Source organism: Drosophila biarmipes, chromosome 3R (assembly GCF_025231255.1).
Source record: "Drosophila biarmipes strain raj3 chromosome 3R, RU_DBia_V1.1, whole genome shotgun sequence".
Taxonomy (NCBI): domain Eukaryota; kingdom Metazoa; phylum Arthropoda; class Insecta; order Diptera; family Drosophilidae; genus Drosophila; species Drosophila biarmipes.
The window spans coordinates 5,081,943-5,091,285 of NC_066616.1; positions in this window are offsets into that span (position 1 = coordinate 5,081,943).

Sequence of the window (9,343 nt, forward strand, 5' to 3'; positions counted from 1 at the left end):
GTCCTTGCCGGCGCACAGATACACACATTGATAGATGGGCGGCCCAGTACGTCAGCGTCATTCGCCCCGGCTAATGATGACAAATTTTTTATGGGCATTATGAGCGGCAGTGACTTAAAGCGTGTGGGAATGGCTCGAGGCACTGGGAGAATAGGGGGTATTGTCCGCATTGCCCTCTTTATTTGGCTTCAAGAAAGATACGTAAGTAGCGTGAGCAACTATGGTAATTCGTAACTGAAAGTGGGACGAGATATATTGAGTATTAAAAAAAAACCTTTAGGAGGAGAACAGTTTTTCAATAGTTCTAACCAAGTATATTTAACTTAGTTATGTGTGAATCACTGTTTCTTAGTTAAGCACCTAAGAAAACATTGAATCTGGATTTAATTTAAAAAGTCTGACTTTTAACTTAACGGGGTTGTTCCAAAGTAATAATCAATGATCAATACCAATATCTTAGTTGGTATGTTGGTGATATGAGCGGCATCTTGTTGGTAAAGCCAAAACGAATACTTACCCCTTATGACCAAATGTATACCTGTTTTCCTCTGTGTAGACATAGAACTGGGTGGTGTGGTCGGTTGCCTGTTTCGGTATCTGCTACTGCTTCCCCGTTGGCCAACCCTTGGTCAGCCGGGCTCTTTATTAATTTGACAGCATCAACAGGAGCTGGCTGACTTGGCACGCTAATGATTGAAATGAACTCCGGTCTCGGGCGCCGGACACTCCGCTCCGGGAAAAGCCAGTGTAACGCCTACCGCCTAACCGGCAGCAGCTTGATTGATGGTTATCACTCACTGGACGCCGGGAAGAGCCGCTACAAGGACGTCAGATTAAATGCTGTAGGTGTGTCATATCTTTTTTCCTGCGCCTGGCGTCCCCAGTCCAACCCCTGCCCTTTCCCATTGTGCCGCATTGCTCCTTTGTTTGGGCGACATTTGGGCACTTGTCATCCATCCACTGGCACAAACGCCGCACCCAGACGCTAAGTATGCAAGGGAAAGCGGCTCAAAGGGCCTCCGAATGGGGATCCAAAAATATATCTGCCCTGTCACAGGCGGGTGGGGAGATACAAAAATAAACCGCCATTGGTCATGTTTGAAAGCAAATAAGGCCAATTAACAAATGCAAATACGCAGCATATTTTGCACTTTTTGTTGGATGGGAAAAACGGGAGTTTAAATGAATCAGCTAAACGACATGTGGGGACAGTTTAAATTAATCTGAACGAGTTGCGGGCGTTGATAAGATCGGGAACTTTCAAATTTAATAGGGAGAACCAGCTAAAGCGAAAGTAATTTCATGGAATTGGTGGTGATATCTTGCAATCAAAGAAATAATTGTTTATTTGGAGTGCAAAATAATCTGTTATCATTAAAATATATGCAAGTACAACTGTTACACGTGATATTTGTTGATACATTAAATGATAAAGAGTGTTGAGTAAAGATCAGAGGATAAGATTAATTTTTTCTTGCATTATTTTGGTACCGTTGGTAGCATAAAGCAATTTGAGAGCCATATAAATTCCGTACTTTCATTACCTACATTCCAATCCATTTCGATATGAATTCGAAATGATATAAGTATAATACCAAGCTTTGTAAGCTCGAGATTAGACGGGCCCACGCAAGCATCCCTTCGTACCATCTTATCAGGTGTGTCAGAACATGATGGATGTCATATTTTTGTACTTCGTGTGGGAGGTCGAGAAAAGCGAACTGGCCCAAAAAGTTTCCCTCATCAAAGGTCCGAAATCTCAGGCGATTGTAGGCCACAAATTGTGCTTGTCGATTTCCACTCGGAACCGAGCGAAGAGAAAACATCCCGCAGGGATACGGAGAGGCAGGACCAATTGAGAGGAATCGGACGAGAGAGACACTGGGTGAGCGGAAAATCCCCTTCCAGTCCGCCATCGAAGCGGGGAAATTTGCTCTTAAGCCCGGGGGGAAATTTCCGCTGAATGGAAGTATAAGAGTGAAAAGCGGAAACTCACTCGGAGCCAAGGAGAGACTTGGCTGGGAGATTCGGCTGAAATTGGTTCGAAAGTGCGATAGCGGCCTTAAAAATTATTTTGTAAAATTCACTTGTTGCCTGCCAGCAAAGATTAAGGCATTATCCGATTAAACAAGGATTGCAATCTCACTCTAAGCCTGGAAAGTGTTTAATTTACACTGCTCCTCCCCCTTCCGGGCGCCCACAATCAGGGCCATCGGCGGGCAGTGGGCACTGGGCGGCCCAGCGGAAACGGGAAAAATGAGATTTATGACGTGCACAATGGCGGGCTGAGAGCAAGTCCGGTGGGCAGGTGTAGGCGGGAAGCACTTATAAATAAAAGTATGTGTGCACGATGTACATGCCATAAATGCTGGGTGAATTATTAAAATAAAAGTGAAGCGGAAACGTAACAAAGGTTCGGCGGCGGCATTTATGACAGGAAAACGCGAAACGCAACACAAAGAGATTGCCGTGGCACGCATCTAAAACGAGATACGCCACGCCGGAAATAAGCGCCCATACAGCAGCTCACCCACACACTCACGCAAGGGTGCTGCACACACACTACACGACGGCATGTTTACGCACTGCCAAATCAAGATCCCCCGTAAGTAGGCTTCATTTGCCCAGCAAATGCTACCTCGAAAAGCCACGAAAAGTTGCTAAAGAAGTTTTGGTTACTCTCTAATCTACAAGATTTGCCTCAGGTTTTTTATGCACAATAAATGTATCAAATGTTGCACTCATATTATGAGGCATACGTTTTTTTTATTCCGTTTTCCGACTTTTTAACAGTATCTTATGTTGGTCTGGATTGATATGATATCTAATACAATGTTTGCTAGATTATAGCTAAAACTTCCTTGGGATACATTCTGCATACAAATGTAAGCTTTTCAGATAGTTATTCTTCTTTTCCCATTTTAAATACTTTTTTATTATTTTTAAATTCTTTAATGCTAGCATTTACCACCTAAATAAAACATTATTACTGGTTGTTACTTTAATTAAAATGTAAATTATTTTAAAGCAATTTATTTGTATTTACAATTAAATAAAAATTCCCTTACTTGCACCACAGTTGGTTGCAGGAAGCACCAGAAAGATGGTTCGCTTCAGATTAGATACTTATTAAATTTATACGCATTCTGCATAATTCATTTCAAAGGCAAAGCAAAGTGTGAATTACCCGAAATCATTATCACCTAAATAGCCTAACTTGAATCAATTTTGTTGTTAATTTAATTAAAATGTAAATTAGATAGCTATTACATTTGCTTTTCAGTCATAAAGCAATAACTGTAAAGCAAATTGTTTACCATAAAATAAATGTTGTCAATTTGATCGTAAATTTAAATAAAATAAAAATTTTGTATAAATTTGAAATTTATACATCATTAGGTATTTGATCAGCTTATGATATATTAAAAACTTTCAGTGAGCACCAGAAAGATGGTTGTTTCGCTTGAGATCAGATGCTTAGTAAGTACATGCGAATTCCGCATAATTCACCCAAGGCGAACCATTAGCGTGAACTGCCCGAATCTTCGGGAAAAAGAGTGTGGGGCAGGGCAGGATTACTAGTCGAACTAAATACAAATGTATGCATGTAAACAAGCGCCCACTTAGGCAACCTGCCACGCCCCCGCCTACCAATCAGACCGCCCTCTCCGCCCGCTCCAGTGTATTAATGTTCATTGAAGCGATCAAAATCAAGTCGACTACGGCTAATGCTACGCACATTTCTGGCTTTTTTTATTATTCCCTTCTCCTGGCCCGATCCCAACGTCGCTGGCCCAAACTGCCTGTGCGAACATTCGCTTGTTATTTGCAATTTGCCCCGGCAACAATAACAACAGCGAGAACAGGAGCAGGAACAGCAGGCGAGTCCTGGAGGAGAGGAGGAGCTTTTGATTTTATATGTGAGCTGGCATTTCTGTTTGTTTTCGCCACTCGTTCTCGTTTTTCGTCTTCGACGCTGGCTTTCGTTTTTTAAGGTCGTTTACGGCAAACATTTCGTTTGCCCAGCGGAAGAGGGCGGGGTGGGCGAGGGGTGGCTCCGAAATGTATGTTATTATTATGGGGCATGTTGTTAACTACCCATACGCAAAACGCACTTTTTCCCCTTGTTTTCCTTTGCGGGCCGGAGCATAAAACGGATTTGTGAAATCGCTTGGAAAAAATATAATCAAAATTGTTTTCAAATGACTTACAATTGCTAGGGTACGTGCACTAGGAGAAAAAGGTACCTTCTCCCAATTGAAAAATAAAAAATGGACGAAATGTAAGTGTTAATACGTTTCCGAGTGCGACATAGAAAAACCTATTTCAAATCAGATAATATTTTTATGCAACTCGTCTTTCAAGCATACGAGTATATTTGTACATTAAGTGAACAAGCATTGGAATCATTTTATATATCGTTTGATTAAACAAGAAATGTAGACTACGCTGACATTCCCATCATTAAACCACTTTTAGAGAATTTCATTAATATTTCGGCCAATTTTTTGACAAGTGCAGGAGTGGGCGGATCCGGCCCAGATGACGGGCAAACATAGGATCCGGGAATGTAATTATGCGTCTGGGCCTGGGGTGTCAACTGTCAGCCAATCGCCGTAACTTAAGCCACGCATTTGCCGCTGACAACTGGAAAAATTGCCGTTTTTATGGGCCACTCCATTGGGAGATTGGTGGCCAGTCGGCTGACCCAAGGAATGTGCCGAGCTCCCCACTCCTGGAACTCCCTATTTTCGGTATGCGTATAGTTAATAGCAAAAGCCATTGTTGGGACAGAGTCCATTGGCAATTACTTTTCGGTCCATTATGCGCCCTAAGGCACTGCGAATTCTGGGTAAGTCAAAGGAAGTGCGAAACTCACTTTTGGGATCATTAAAGTTCGCCAGGAGAGAGTGGATGAAAATTCCTTACATGATAGGTTTCGTATGTGTTTATGAGAAGAGCCTCAGCAGCTAAATTTTCTTATAAAATTTGTATGTGAGTTAGGGCGGCCTATACATTTATATTATAACCAGAAGAGATTTAACATTTTAAGTCTAAATATATAATAGAAGATAGATAGATAGAATAAAACCCACACAAAATACATTCGCAAAGCTTTGTTTTGCTTAGGTTGCGTACTATTTGGTTGCCTATAAAGCAATGTTCTCGAAATAAGCACCATAAACGCAGCGCATTAAAGTATCTTTGTATCTAGCTTGCGTTCGATGTCAGTTCCAATATTTTATGATGGCCACCATTGAACCCTCCATGAGCAGCACATAAATTCACCAAAACGCAGCCAATGTATCGCTCCTTCAGAGCGCGAGGAAGCGCCCAACAATGCAGCAAAATGTTGTAGAAAATGCCATACTCAGATGTCCTCATTCCAAGCCCCCTCCCAGAAACACCCCCTTTTGCGCTGGAGAAGACAAAAAACTACGTACACATCATCATTGTCAATTGCCGGATGTGGGGTGAGTCCTGAGCAAGGACGAGGAAGGGGGAGGAAGGGGGAGAAACTGGGAAAATCGCAAGGAAGAGCGGGAAAAGCAAGCAAGGCGAGCAATCGCTGCCGCTGTATTCATTGTTGCCACGTAATTGCATTTCGCTATCGCAGATATTTATAGCTCCACTCGGTCAAGAGCAGCAGTTGGTAGTGGCCAATGCTTTGGCAGCAACAGATTTTTCCCAGCAAATGCGGTCAACCGCAAAAGCGCAGCGGCAAAGTCGTTACAGGGATAAGGGCGTTAGAGCGCGCTGCTTGTTGTTGCTGCCGCCGGGCATTAGTCCTTCCCAGGACTATGCATCCTGGCATTCGGCGCACTGGCGTCCTGCAAATAAAAATAAGCAATGTCTGGGCCCGATTCGCGGCGCCGTTGTCATGGAGCGTATTGAACACCGAACGGCGAGCGTGGCCATTGTCATTGCATTCGCAGAGCTGCACAGGCAAATGGAAAACCGAGCCCTGCACTGCGAGAAAAGGGGAATGAAGAAGAAATGACATATACAAGAGTTTCAACTCCATACATATTTAAACATTTCCTTTTGAGTCTAAAGATTTACTAGGTCGAAGATAAAAAATATGTTTTTTATCAAAATTACTGTGGAAAATGTACTTAGTTCATTCCCTAGTATTAAAGTGCCTTTGTAATGGTAATTTAAATTATTTTGTTGTTAAGAACTTAACAAATTTAAGTAGCCAACATTTTTTAAAATCAAACTTCAGTATTTATGTTTATTTAGTTGGCACACCTATTTGGTGCGCTTCGACACTACGTCGGCTGCCATCCGTAGTGAAATCACTTAAAAATACAATTTTTTAAGTGACTAAAAGTATGCAGCGATATATTTTAAGTTAAACTTTAAATACATTTATTTAGAAAGTTTACTTTTTAACTGCATTCCCTTAGACATCCGAAATGCCATTTAAAAGGGATTGTAAAGCTATAGTGATTTGTGAGTCTCCCTGGAAAAAATTAATTAAATTAAATTAATAAAATTCTCCCCAATTTACCAGAAAATTATTGAGACATTTAGACTATGAGATAATAACATATGAAAACCAGATTTTCGTCAGAATTAAAATAAAATTGATCATAATGTTCCAAAACAAATGATTTAGTCTCCGCGGCTCAATTTGTGTTATTTTTCCTAGTGCATCCGGCACATCATACTGCAAGTATACCATTTTTGCAGCTGCTGCGCTGCCACTTATTCGGAAAAGTACTCGGCGACTGGGTGGCATTAGTGGCCCGCTTAACAATGGCCACTGGAAGCCAATTTTTATTGAATCAAGCGGGCCTGACTGTGATGACCAGTGAATAAGATGGCCCAGCTCGGACGGTCGAGTCTGCAAGGAGTGCGATAAGCTTTTCCGCAGGCTGAAAAGAGAGCAGGGAAAAGTGAAAGTGTGGGAAAACGGATAAGGACATTGCAACTCTCAGTAATAATAAACTGAAAATTAAAAGCCTAAATAGGTTTATAAACGGCTGAATATTCTAAAGTATACATTTTTATTATTTACTATATAATTAGAGTATTAATTTATGCCCAATTTTAGGCGTTTAAATCTTGAATACTATAAACACAGATTTGTGTCATAAATGAAGTTTCCTTAACTGAAATATTTAAATACCGTGTTGAATTAATTCATCGAAAGTCAGTCCATAGTGGTCAACATTGATTGACGCCAGAACGGCTTTGCCATTGCTTTTCGTATGCATAACCACCATTCGAAATGCACTTAATTTGATTACCCTGCCCGACATTCAGCTACACGCGCTGTTTATTCTCGAGACCGTATTGTGCTTTCCATTCGCCGCCTTTGATGTTGAGCTGGGAAATGTTTGAAATGAAAATGTGACCTCTGGCCTGCTGGCTTGTTGCTGTGCTGCCAGTTGCCAGTTGCTTTGTTGGCCCGTTGGCCACCGCAAGCGACGATTGGCGTATAAATTTGGCACCACACCCCAACCCGACGCACACACATGTATGTAAACGTTATTGCAAGCATAATTTTCTTTGCTGCCATTTGCCGTGTATTGCTGCTGATGTTGCTGTTGCTTGTTGTTGCAGTTGCCGTTGCCGTTGCCGTTGCTGTTGCAGTTTTTGCACGTTATACGAGCCATTTGCAGCAGCAACTACAAGCGACTGCAATGCGGCAGTTGTTGTTGCCGCCCCGGAGGCCCACAGTCGGTGTCGGAGTTGGAGTAATTGCCATCACGTCGCTGGCCAGGAAGAGCCTGTCTAGAAACGGCAAGACGGCCAAGGATTGGGCCACAAGGACGGGATTGCAGAGCAGAAAAAGGAACGGTCTTAAAAGCATATGCCTTAGGAAACTTTAATCTAATCGGCCTAACTTAAAATAAATAAATTAATTAAAACAGTTGAAAATACACGTCCTTACTCTTTTTGAACGACAATAAAAAGCCGTAAAGAAAACTATAGTCTATTAATTAATTATTAATTCAAAGGACTTGAGTAATTATTTTACGTTTCCAAACTTTTCAATTTACTTGAACTTGAAGTCAGGCCCTTTTGTATTCTTTCTGAATCAATCTGAACATAGAATTTAACCAATATTTTTCTCTGTGAGAGGCATACCTAGCTGGAGAAATATTCTAAAAATAACAATGCATAATTTACGTCTGGCCGAGTCCACAACTAATGTAGCAGCAGCTGGCAATGGGAAAAATGCAACTGCCATCTGCCTAAATAATAAATAAAAAAGGATATGGGAGTGTGGGCCATGTTGTTGTTGCTCAGAGCCATCGGTTGTTGCTGGGGTTGTTGCTGTTGTAGTTGCCAATGCCATTGTCATTAGCCGTTGGGCAAATAATTTACTTTACCACATTTACTTCGATAACTAACCATTGTGTTGTTGGTACGGCTGCTGCTGCTGCCGTAGTCCATTGTTGCTGTTGTTTTCGGATCAGGCGCCTGGCCGCCGTTGCGACCACACGCTCACACACACAAATCCACTGAGAGAAAAAGTTTCCATTTAAAAGGTAATAGCATACAACTATATTGTTCCGCCATCCAAACAAAAAAACACTTTTCTAAGTAAGGAATAGCGTGACTTAAATGTGCATTATTTAGTTTTATTTTATTAGTTTAAGGTCTTGAAAACTTCTTTGGGAAATACCAGTTTAAGCCTTTAGACTGTTCTATGACTCAAAGAGAACCTCTTTTCAATCAAAAGTTGCTGATGCCTATTGAAGCATTTGAAGTACATATAATGCTCGAACTACCAAACTTATGGGTCTAAAAAAGGTTACAGTTCAGCTTTTATATGCAAGGAGCGCTCTTATTTCCCACGGTGTACTTATTGATGGCCAGGCTAAGCGCGCTGGGTTGGTTTTGGGTGGTGTGGGATTTGCTGGCGGTGGCTGTGTGTTCCACTTATTGATTTCAATTAACATGCAACAGCATGTCTTCCCGTTGCAGCATGCAACATCCCCTTTGTTGCAGCCGCTTTTCAATCTTTTCATAGGCTAATGTTACACTTGTGCGTCGTTAGAGCTTACCCTCTGACCCGCCCGACCCTTTCCCCCCTTTTTGCCCCACGCGTCCTTTGTGTGCATCGCTGGCATTGTTGTTGCCAGGAGCCTGCTGCTCCGAGTCGAGTCTCCAATAATTATCAATTTTGTGTGAGTTTGTATATTTTGTAGGGCTTTGTTTATTTACTTGCTTTTTGGTTTAAGGCATTTTGCTGCTATTTGCTTGGCAAACAGTGCGTATGCGTGTTGTGTTTTGCGGTCAGCCGGCCAGCTAGCTGGCTACGATGCCCAGTAAATTGTGGCCAAGAGCTTTTGGATATCGGCCAAATGAAAAATCCAAGCTTTAC